Source organism: Quercus suber, unplaced genomic scaffold (genome assembly GCF_002906115.3).
Source record: "Quercus suber isolate HL8 unplaced genomic scaffold, Cork oak 2.0 scaffold_453, whole genome shotgun sequence".
In the NCBI taxonomy this organism is placed as follows: Eukaryota; Viridiplantae; Streptophyta; class Magnoliopsida; order Fagales; family Fagaceae; genus Quercus; species Quercus suber.
The window spans coordinates 472,270-485,322 of record NW_027069904.1 but is presented as its reverse complement, the minus strand read 5'-3'; positions in this window follow the sequence as shown (position 1 = coordinate 485,322).

Sequence of the window (13,053 nt, the reverse complement as noted above, 5' to 3'; positions counted from 1 at the left end):
AAAACTGAGAAAGTTTATATCCCTCCTTTTAAGAGGAACAATAAAGAAAATGCTTATTTTGCTAGGTTAGACAAAGGTAAAAGTTCTGATGTTGACGCTGAAGTTTCTAAACCTAAGTCTAAACCTACTGTTGGAGAGCATAATAAATCTGTTTTTGTGCCTACTTGTCACCTTTGTGGTGTTGTTGGTCATATTAGACCAAATTGTTCTTTGTTGAGGCAAAAACCAAAATCTGAGACTAGATTTGCTGTTAGGAATACTGATGTTCCTAAATTTGTTCATGTTTGCCATTTTTGTGGTGTTCGTGGTCACATTCGTCCTAATTGTCATAAATTGAAATTTAAACATTCTGTATGTCAATCTAGGATATGTGGTAATCTTTTTCCTGCCATAAGTCCAAATAAATTATTTCATATGCTTTTGAAAAATTTGAGCTTCTTGGCTTGTGAAAGGAATTTGTAGGATTTTAGTCTCTCTCAGAAAATTGGTGTAATTCCTCAAATACACTATGCCTCTCATGGATTTTCACCTACAAAGCCGAAGTCTCGTGCTATATGGGTGAGAAAAGATTCTCCAAGGTGAATGTTGCTAACCTGTCCTTGATTTAATTCTTTTAATTAATTGTGGACATGTTTTGTTTTAGTTTTTGGTTGTTTTATTTTCTTTGATTGTGTTGTTTTAAAGAAAAATCCAAAAACATTGAAAAATTTCAAAAAGACAAAAATATTTTATTTTGTGTCTTATTTTATTTTTCTTGAGGATTACATGGGTTATAATATCTCTCTCTTGATTTAGAATATGCTTGACATTGTGAAGAAACTTGAATAGTTTGTGCTAAGCTATTTTTGATTTTGTGTGAGTATGTACTAGTTTGTACATGTACTCAAGGGTTAATTAAGAAATTGATATTTCTTGTTTGTGTACCCTCTATAGCTTAGTTAAGCATTGTCATGCATTGCATTTGCATTGTTCATTTAGCATTATATGTGCTTTTTTGTGTTTGGTCATAAATTTTCTTTTAGAACCAAAAGGATTTTTATGTTTTGTATTTTACATCTTGGATTTATAATCAAGGATTGGCCATATTATCTTTACATAACAAGTTTATGTACCTTGTTTAGCTTTGATGAGCTTATTTATTGCACTTGACTAGTTGAAGCTTTGTAGTGCATGTTGTGTGGGAAAGATGTTTATAGTTTTTGATCACTTTGTCTTGATCTTGAAGTCACATGTATTTGACTGTCGGACTTGATCCTTTTGAGAAAGGTATAAATAACCATCTCACCACTGTTCACTAGCCAATCATGAACACCTTAGTGCATATCATAAGATTTTGTGCTCGAGAAAGTGTAGCACATGCACAAAAAGAACATAAGGTGTAGCCTCAATTAATTCACTTAATTCAAACTGGTGTGTACTATTAGGCTTGATGCCAATTCACTTAATTCAAACCGGTGTGTACTATTAGGCTGAATGCCATTTCATACAAATAAGAGGCAAAAATGCAAGAAACTTACATGATTGCAAGCTTTTATCCTAGGAGATGTGGGAGTTATAGGATGTAACTCTTTAGGTGATAGTTGTTAGGTTCTAAGGTCTTAGGATTTTATGTATTTAGAACTCTAATTTGTAATGTTGGCAAACCATGATCAAAACATTGTATTTAGTTTTATTTAGACTTGCTCAAAGTTGGTTTAATATTGTAAAGTTGGAATCGAGTGGCTGCAGAAGTACTTGGGACTCTCGGCCTGGCTCGATCGATCGAAGAATAGACTCGATCGATCGAAAATCGCACAGGTTGAATTTTCTGCAGAATTTCCAACTCAGCCCTACTTCATTAAACGTTTAGGGTTTTATGTTTTTACCCTAGGTATATAAATAAAACCCTAGCCACGTTTTTGGAGGTTGTCCATATTGTATTGTTGCTCATACATTGCTGTTTTGTGTGAATCTCGTGTGAGATCTTTGAGGAGCTTTCCTTTACACAAAACTTAGGGTTTTCATGGTGGAGATTATTTCAACATCTTGAAGATCATTACTGTTGCAACCATTGGAGATTAAAAGAAAAGCAAGCGGGGAGCTTGTAGCTGATTGAGGAATTCAAGAAAGAAGTAGTCCGTGGATTCGGAGCCTGCGCGTGGTCGTGTCAGGAAGTTCTACTGGTGGGTAGCATTAGGAAGTCGAGCGGGGAGCTTGTAGTCCTTTTGTACGAACTTCAATTCTTTCATAGTGAATTCAGGTTAGCCTTGAGGATCGGTGGGTCAAATCCTTCCCAGGTTTTTACCGAGTGGTTTCTGGGTGATCATATCTTGTGTTATTTATTTTCCGCTGCTTTATATCTTGATATGATTGTTTGGATTGTTTTAACCTAGAATTGCTTAATTTGACTAAGTAACAACTTGGCTAATTAATCTAGCTACGCAATCTGTGTGTGTTAAGGGTCTAAAAACCGTTCAAGTGGTATCAGAGCAAGGTAGCTCTTTTTGTTTGAGATTCTTTAATCTCTGTGCTGATCCTTGACCCCTGTTGTCATGGAGCATGGACACTCTCTGTTTGTTCCTCCTCATTTTGATGGGAACAACTATGCCTATTGGAAAGTAAGGATGAAAGCATTCCTGAAATCCATTGATGAAAGGGTTTGGAACTCCGTTGAATACGGATGGGAAAGCCCGCTACTCCTGTGAGTGAGTGGCAAACTTCTGAAAAAGAAGCAGCAAGCTTCAATAGCAAAGCTATGAATGTTATCTTTAATGCTGTTTCTATGGAGGAATTTAAGAGAATCTCTAATGTTGAGGTGGCTCATACTGCTTGGAAAATCCTCCAAACTGTGCATGAAGGCACAAAGGCAGTTAAGATAAACAAACTGCAGCAATTAACTTCTAGGTTTGAAAACATTAGGATGTCTGATGATGAATCCTTTGATGAATTTTATGCCAAACTTAATGATATTGTTAATTCTGCTTTTAATTTGGGTGAAATCTATGATCAACCTAAGATTGTTAGGAAGATTCTTAGATCTTTAACTGAAGACTTTAGACCCAAAGTGACTGCCATAATTGAAAGCAAGGATGTGGACTCCATCCCTGTTGATGAGCTTGTAGGATCTCTTCAATCCTATGAGTCTGACCTACCTAAAGTAAACAAATCCAAATCAATGGCTCTTAAGTCAGTTGATGATGTTGATGGTGGTGGATTTGATGATGAGCTCTCTGCTACAGAGATTGCCTATCTTGCCAAAAACTTTAAGAACTTTCTTAGGAACACAAATAGAAGGCAAGAGGTACTTACACTGCTGAACACTAGAAATTTTAGGAAGAATGATCCCACTAAGGTTAACAATTTTGAAAAACCTAGAGAAATTTCTGGTCAATCTTCTAATAACTCTTTGGGTCCTCAGTGTTTTGGGTAAAAAAAGTTACATTACCCTGAAAACTAATTCACAACAGGTTGAGTGACAAGCCTTAGTTTAATGGCTGTAACCCTTAGTGATAATGAGGTTTCTGATGATGAGTCCGGTGGTGACGAGGATGGAAACTTCATTGCTTTCACGGCTACTGCTATAGTCAATGAAGGCATATCTGCTGAAGAGAACCCTTCTGATGGGGAACTCTCTGAAGATGCAGATCTTCAAGAGGCCTATAACAAACTTTGCAAAATTGCTGCAAAGGATGCTATGAAAGTTGATCTTGGCCTAAAGAAAATTGATTCTCTTGAGCTTGAAAAGAGAAATTTGCTTGTTAAACTGTTTGATGCAAATGAACTTTTGAATAATGTTAAATCTGAGAATATGCTTTTGCTTGATAAAGTTAGAACTTTGGAACATGATTTATCTGTTGCTAGATCTGCTAGTTCTAAACTTGATCACATGCTGAATGTTCAAAAGTATCCTTCTGATAAAACTGGGTTAGGATATGTTGAAAGCATCTTTGATACTGGACCACATTCCACTACTTTTGTTCCTTCTTCTTCTTCTGGACCTTCTGTGAGTGAGGTTGTGAGTGATACTGTCAAACCACCTGTGAGTGAGGTAGTTAAACCTGTAGAAGTTTCACCACCTAAGAAGACTAGGGTAGACTTAAGAGAATCTAAACCTAAGGAGCCTACCAAATCTAAGGACAAGATGCATGGTAAACCTGCGTGGGTTTGTCATTATTGTGGTAAGTCTGGACATATTCGTCCTAACTGTTACAAGCTTCAAGCTGATAAGAGAGCAAATAAACCAAAAGTGCCTGTGCCTCAAGCACAAGATCCTATGGCATTAATTGGTGAATTGGTAAAGGTGTTAAACCTTTATTCCAATCATGGAGTTGGGAATCACTCAAATGTGAATAAGAACTCCAATGCTCATGGTGCATCTAAAAAGTTTTGGATGCAAAAGACTCGAAATACTTGAGTCTTTCTGACATGGTCCTTGTGCTTCATTGCTCTATTCTTTTGTGACCATTGTTTTTTTTTTTTTTTGTTTTCTTTGTTCTAGGACTTGCATTGCATTACATTCATGCATTTCATTCTAGGATTTATTTGTTTTCCTTTAAATTAAAAAAAAAAAAAAAAAAAAAAAAAAAAAAGGAAAAGGAGGAAGCAAAATTTATGTTGAACATAATGTTCTTGATTTTTGAAAAACAAGGTTGGTCAATTTATTTACACATAACATGTCTTATGTACCTTGTTTAGCTTGGATGAGCTTACTTTATTGCACTTTACTAGTTTGAGCTTTGTAGTGCATGTTGTGTGGGAAAGATGTTTATGGTGTTTATCACTTTGTCTTAATCTTGAAGTCACATGTTATTTGACTGTCGGACTTGATCCTTTTGAGAAAGGCATAAATAACCATCTCACCACTGTTCACTAGCCAATCATGAACACCTTAGTGCATATCATAAGATTCTGTGCTCGAGAAAGTGTAGCACATGCACAAAAAGAACATAAGGTGTAGCCTCAAAATAAATTAAAACTGGTGTGTACTATTAGGCTTGATGCCAATTCACTTAATTCAAACCGGTGTGTACTATTAGGCTGAATGCCATCTCATGCAAATAAGAGGCAAAAATACAAGAAACTTACATGATTGCAAGCTTTTGTTCTAGGAGATGTGGGAGTTATAGGATGTAACTCTTTAGGTGATAGTCTCTTTTGAATTCTATGTGATGAATTTTGTAGACTTTGTGATTGATTGCTATTCACATATCACCTCACATGTATCTCAAGTTTTTGCTAGTATCACACACGACACAAGTTACTCTTTGTTAAACACTGTACATGCTAGTGTGTGTTTTTGGTCTGACCAACCAAGTTTGAAAATATCTTGAGATTTATGCACAACATATTTGTTGCTTGAGAAAATATAATGGGAGGTTGATTGCAATTTGTTTAAGAATATTGGGTTCAAAATTTTGGGTTTTTGAAAAAGCATTCCATCTCATACTCATGCATTTTGTTTCTTCAATTTAATGCTTTGAGGAGTTATTTTCAAAATTCGGCTTGTGTCTTTCAAAAACTGTGATTTTTCCAAAATTTAGTGAGCCTCTGCCCATTTCGATCGATCCAGCCTATTTTTCGATCAATCGAAAAAGTGCTCTCATTTGTCTTAAAATGACTGTGCTTTTCGATCGATCGAATGTAATTTTCGATCAATCGAAAAAGTGCTCTCATTTGTCTTAAAATGACTGTGCTTTTCGATCGATCGAATGTATTTTTCGATCGATCGAATATCGTGGAAAAGCTTTTTAAAAGTTCAGTTCTGACTTTTTCAAAGGTGCTATTCAAATTTTTTTTCAAACTTTTCTCTCTCTCCGCGTTGGCTAGGCTCCACACCTCAGGATTTTTGTCGTTTTCCTCCGTTGTTTTTGCAAAATCTCTCTTTCCTCAAGCCGGTAAGACTCTTTTGCCCTTCCTTTTGATGTTATTTTCATTATTTCATGCATAAATCCATGCATTTAAGGGTAATTTTCGGACTTTATTCTTTTTGGATTTTCTGTTGATTCAAACCTTATTTTATGAAATTGATCATTGGGTTTTTGTGGGGACACATTATATTAATGATCCTTGGTGGTTAATTTGATCAATTTTGTGTTTTGTGAAAAATTGAAAATTCTAGGGTTTGTTCTTGATCCGAATTGGGGCTTTTGTTAAATTGGGTAGAATTTGATGAAATTGGCTTGTTGTGTTGGTGTAATTAAGCATTATAATCTATGTGCTGTGTTTTGTAATGCTCAATTCATCAATTTGTTGCAAAATTTTCAAGTGGTTTTTCAAATTTTTGGGATTTTTGATAGAAATTCCTTGTTCAAGCCAATTTTGTCCAATTACTCTCAATTAAACTTAATTTGTCACTGCATTTAGATCATGCATCACAACATTTTATTGTTCATGCATCATATAGATTTTTGTTCTATATTATTTATTGTGCTAATTTGCAGTCTGCCCTTGGTTTTGTTTTCTCTTGTTTCTTTGTGTTTTTCTCTTTGTGTCTCTGTCCTTTCCTTAGCACTATGCCTAGGAAAACTAGAGCCCGTAGGAGTGTTCCCTCACCTTCTCCTTCACCCCCTCCATCCTTTGATAGTGAGAGGTTTCCGAGTGAGGAAAACCAAGAGACTTTTGAGAAACTGACCGTTAAGAGAAAGATTTGGGCTGAGCGTTCTGTGCTGTTAGATGAGCTTGATCCTGCCATTAGGGCAAATTTTGAGCGTCGGGGTTGGTTACCCTTGGTGGATGTTTCTGATCCTCCTCCACCTTCTGCCTTGATTAGAGAGTTCTATTCGAACATCTCTATCCGCATCTATGATTCCAACACTCTAGTTAAGAGTTGGATACGAGGCGTAGAGTACTCCATTACTCCTCGGGTAGTGGCTGATGCTCTAGGGGTACCTTTGGTCCAGCATCCTGTCTATCCTTATGCTGAGTCTCCCGAGATTAGCGATGTTTTGTCGTACGTCACTGGTACTGCTGTCCAGTGGGGTTCTGATCCTCGGATCACTTCTGCTGAGCTCTCTGGGTTGCACTATCTGTTCTTTAGGATAGCTTGTCATTCGATCTGGCCTATTTCCCATGTTCACACCATTCCTCTTGAGAGGTGTGTATTTCTGTACGCTCTTGTTACTGATGCTCCTATTAGTTTTCCCCATCTTTTTCTTCGTTCTTTGAACGAAGTTTATAGGAGTTCATCTACTGCTCATGCTCTTGTTCATCCTATTTTCATTCATAGGATTCTTCTCTATCTTGGTCTTGATGACTTTCCTTCCTCTGAGCCCGTCCATGTGATAGGACCTATAGGTGCGTCTTTTCTTAGACAGAGGGCCGCTCATCTTCGAGCTGGTTCTAAACACCCTAGATCTGAGCCCTCTAGTAGTGCACCTCCTCCTTCTTCTTCTGCAGGTGTGGCTGGTGAGGATATTCCTATTCCTGTTGGTGATGATGATGCTGCTGCTGATGTTCCTCCACCTCCTTCGGCCGACTTTGATGTTCGTCGTACTTTGGAGACTGTCATGACTGTTCAGCAGGCTCATGGTCAGATTTTGGTGGACTTGCTGGATGAGATGCGTGCTCTCCGAGCTGATCTTGCGCGTCTTCATTCACCCTCACCACCTCCTTTTGATGGCGACTTGTGATTGCCCTTTGGCATTCCGTCACAAAAAGGGGGAGTGGTGTTTTGACTTGTAGTAGAGTTTTTGTTGTTAGGGGGAGATTTTTTTGTTGTTACTTTTGAGAGCTTGTGGAGTTTTAGATTGTATCTAGGTGCTTCACTTTGATATCATTTTGGAGATTCATGTTGGGGGAGTAACATTGATTGATATACATTGTTATTGATTCTTGTTGATTGTGATTCACTGCTTATTGATTTATATTTATGAGTGATCAATTAAATATGTCTTTATTTGTGTTGTTGTGAATCTTACAAGAAGTTATACCTGTGTTTTACTCTTTCTATCACACATGCGTTTATGCGTTTGTTGAGTATTTCAGGAATATACAGGTTGATTTAACTAAGCTGCTGTCTACACTTGCAACTGATGGATAGTAGTTAGGCTGAATTTGAAGTTTATGAGCATTTCTTTGTAAAGAGCTTTTTACTTGTAAAACTTTGAGTTTTTTAATTAGGGTTTTGTCACGGATTGCCAAAGGGGGAGTTTGTTAGGTTCTAAGGTTTTAGGATTTTATGTATTTAGAACTCTAATTTGTAATGTTGGCAAACCATGATCAAAACAATGTATTTAGTCTTGTTTAGGCTTACTCAAAGTTGGTTTATTATTGTAAAGTTGGAATCGAGTGGCTACAGAAGTACTTAGGACTTTCGGCCTGGCTCGATCGATCGAAGAATAGACTCGATCGATCGAAAATCGCACAGGTTGATTTTTCTGCAGAATTTCCAACTCAGCCCTACTTCATTAAACGTTTAGGGTTTTATGTTTTTACCCTAGGTATTTAAACAAAACCCTAGCCACGTTTTTGAAGGTTGCTCCAATTGTATTGTTGCTCATACATTGCTATTTTGTGTAAATCTCTTGTGAGATCTAGAGGAGCTTTCCTTTACACAAAGATTAGGGTTTTCAAGTTAGAGATAGTATAAATAGCTTGATGATCAACTTGGTTGCTACCATTGAAGCTTAAAGAATATCAAGCGGGGGTGCTTATAGCTGATTGAATAATCCAAGAAAGAAGGAGTCCATGGATTCGGAGCTTGTACGTGGTCGTGTCAGTAAGTTCTACTGGTGGGTAGTATTAGGAAGTCAAGCGGGGAGCTTGTAGCCCTTCTGTATGAACTTCGATTCTTTCGCATAGTGGATTCAGGTTTACCTTGAGGATAGCTAGGTCAAATCCTCCCCAGGTTTTTACTGTGTGGTTTCCTGGGTCATCATATTTTGTGTTCATTTTTTTTCCGCTGCTTTATATCTTGATATGATTATTTGATTGCTTTAACCTAGAATTGCATAATTTGACTAAGTAACAACTTGGTTAATTAACTAGGCTACGCAATCTGGTTGGTTTAAGGGGTCTAAATTTCCAACAACATGCATATCAAATTTCATTCAAATCGGATGTTATTTACTATTTGATCTATAAACTTATTTTTTATTCACAATTTTAGATCAGAAAAACTTGAAATTTTAAAATTTGTTTGATGACATAACAATTGATATTTGATCTTCTTAAAATTTTGCAAGTATGAAGGATATAATAAGAAAATGCAATCAACTGGTTAGATTTTCAAACTTCACATTCAATATAATGATATATGAGAAGTTTGTAGTGTTTCTCTCTAAACTAATTTAGAGAAAAACTTTGTTCCTATTTTATTTTCTTTTACGAGGCTTGTGTAATGATTGCGTCCAACGAACAATTCGCAATGACTATAAATTTTGTAGGTGAGAGATCATTGCTTCTTTGGTAGGTAGTTATTAGAGCATCACCATTAGGTGTGCCAAATGCCAAATATTTGGCATTTGGCACACCAAACACCAAAAACAAAGCCTCATGAGGCGAGTCAAATGCCAAAAAATTATGAAACATGCTACAGTACCCTTTCATCTTTGGCATGGTACGGATCAAAATGCCAGTGTTTATTATTTTTTATTCTCTTTTCTCTCTCCTCTCTCATCACTTTATTCCTCTTTTTTCTCTCCTCTCTCATTCTTCCTCAGACATTCCTATCAACCCATCTCTTTTCACTCTTTTTTTCTCATTGTTGTTGCTTTTCTCTCTTTTGTTCACCTCGCCGCGCCACTGATGCCGATCTCTGTTGCTGTGTTTTTTTTTTTTTTTTTGGGCAGTGATTTGATGGGTGGATTCTGCAGTGGGTTTCTTTTCTCTCTTCCGTTCAGCCTCGCCGCACCACCTGATGGCGAGGTGGTGGGGTGGGATGTGGGGTGTTGATGGGTGGGTGGGTGGGTTGGTGATGGGCGAATCGGTGGTGGTGCCGATCTCTGTTCTGATTTGTTTTTTGTTTTGTTTGGTGGTTGTGGTTTGATGGTGGATTCGGCAGCGAGTGGTTGTCGGTTGATTTTCATCGTGTTGTGATGGCTAACGTGGGTGGAAGGCGGTGGTTGCAGGTTGATTTTGGTGGTTGGGGTTTTTTTTTTTTTTTTTTTTTTTTTTTTTTTTTTTTTTTTCTGTGATTGTGGACGCAACAATTTTCAGGTGGTGGTTTTTTCAATTTTTTTTATAAGGTGGTGTTGTGGTTGTGGGTTTGTGCCGGTGTGGCTTGCGGAAGTGGTTGTTGGTGGCTGTTTGCCAGTGGTGTTGTGCCGTTGTTGATGATGATGAATGATGGGGAAGAANAATAAAACATCTGATGAATGAGATATTGTAAAATGATGCGGTAAATAAATAAAGTAGGCTTTGGTGTGTTAAAATGACATTTTTTATAAACACCTGATGGTGATGCTCTTAACAAGGACAAAGTTTGTGTACGTAATAGTTTGTCGATAGTGACTATAAATTTCCACTAAAATTAACATTGCTATATGTATTTTAGATCTAAAAGTGATGTAGGACACAATTTACTATTTAATTATTGTAATTTATTATTTTTGGTATTTTATGTAAAAAACGTTATTTTAGGTTTAGATGATTTATTTCCTTGTTTTTAGGTGCATTTAATGCTTTTTAGGTCAAATTTGGTTCCTGTTATGGTTAGGTATCAATTAGGAGTTATTTTAGATTATATTTTCTTGTATGTCAAGTTTTAAGGAGCCTTAAATAGGCCTCTAAGTCTGTAAACGTTTTTTTATAGTTTATTATCAATAAAAATTCAGACTTGTGTCTTTTGTGTTCTCTGGTGGATTCCAGACCTATTACCTTGTGGATTCAAGGAACTCCTCGTGAATTCGAGATTTACTACCCAGGAACTAACAGTTTAGTTTCTGTCCATCAAAGAGAGCATCGTGTGTGCTTCTCTTCAGGCTTCCGCGACATCAAAAAGTTATGTTTTATATTCTTTATGTTTTTAACATGCATATTAAATTTTATTCAAATTGAATATTATTTATTATTCGATCTATAAATTTATTTTTTGTGTAATTTAAGACTATAGAAATTTGGAATTTAAATGTTTGTTTGATGACATAACTTTGATCTTTTTGAAATTTTGCAAATATGGAGAATATAATAAGAAGATTCAATCTTATATTAAATTTGTCAAAATTTACATCCAATAAAAAGATATAAGAGTAGTTTGTAACATTGCTTACAAACGAGTTTGTACTTTTTTTTTAATGTGTGTTTGATATAAATAAAAGACTAAAATTACTTTGAAGATGTAACGTCCCAAGTCAAAAAAAAAAAAATAATAATAATAATAAATAAAACTGGTACGGTCAAAGAACCGGTAAAGGGACTGGTTACCGGTTTTATGGTCTGATCGAGATTGAACCGATAGTCGAACCAATAGTCGAACCGATAGTCGAACCAATGATGTCATAAATAATTTAATTTAAAATATTTAAATAAAATTTATGTGAATTTTTTATTTTTCATAAATTATATAAAAAAAATATTTAAAAAAATGAAAGATTTTCTTTATTCTTCATTTTTTTCCTAATTAATAATTGTTGAAAAAGTATAATTTACTATTTAAGTTCCACACACACACAGATATATATATATATATATTAAATAATAGTTTTATTTTTTTGGGTTGAATTATATAAATAATATAGTTTGATATTTTAACTATTTATTAAAAAAAAAAAAACCTGAAAACCAAAGTTCTAAATGTCAGAACTAGACAAGTCATTCATTACCTTTCTTACTTACATAGCAATTGTCACACTCACACACATTTACTCTTGTTTTCTTTTTTGTTTTTTCTTCTTCTTTTTTATTTTATTTTTTATTTTCATTAAATCTATAACCACACATTACCACCTACCCTCAAGGCCTCAAATCAGATTCAAACTCCTTTTTAAATTTTACTCCTCAGTTTTCTTTCGACATTTTTTCTATAAGAGCACTAACACTTTGGGATGCAAAAAAAAAAATCTATTTTGCATTCTCAAACACTATTTTATCTATTTTATCCATTTATTTTATAATTCATCTTACATTCCAGTTTTTATTTTTCATACAACTCAATAAAATAATATAAACTACTTAATAAAATAATAAAAAGTATTCTTCTTTCTCTCTTTCCTCCTACCATCTTTTTCTCTTCACACACAACCACTAGATTCAATATTATTTTTTTCTTTACAACCTATGAATAGTAAGGTTGTATATATGCAACCTTATTATTCAAAGGTTGCAAATTTTTTTAAGTATACAAACCCGGAAGGAGTGGGTTTTTGCTGTCTTGGGTTGTAAAATAGTAACTGGGAGGTGTTTACACCCCCCAATGCTAGTGCTCTAATGCAGTAGACATCGTCTCAGCCACTCCCTCTCAAATCTCAAGTCTTTCTCTTTCTCAAGATAAGTTTTTGATAGTCTTCCTCTACATTTTATTCCAATCAAAGCGCAAAGCACAAATTTCTTATACATATCATCCACTAGAAGTATCTCTTTTATTTTATTTACACCCACAAATTTGAATTTTTTTCCCAATTTTACTTTAGTGCAAATGTAAAAAGTTTGTTCCACTTTATTCTAGTTTTTCTTCTTATTCTTCTTCAGATTCAAGACCCGGTTTTACTGTAGCAGTTCCCGTTTTTTCTGGTTGAACCGACGGTTTCTGCTTTTCGGTTTTTCTTCAATTTTTGATTTTTAATGATAACGAACCAGATTGGTGTCTGGTTCCTGGTTGAACCGGTCGGTCCGGTCCCTTTTTTAAAACCATGTGTTTCTCTTCACTTAAACACGCACTCATTTACCACACTCTTCCACCGGTACCACTCCACTCCATCTCCACCATCATTTTTTCGACAGATCACCGAAAAATCCTTAAGAACTTTTAAGCACCTTCACATTTTTTATTTGAGGTAAAAATTTCTAATCTTTTTGGTGGGTCTTACACTTTTTCTTGAGGTTATTTTTATCTAAGTTTTAATCATGAGACCCATGTGATTTATAAGCATTGGAAGTGATATTATGTGTTTATATGTATGGGTTTTGTATTGGTGGAAT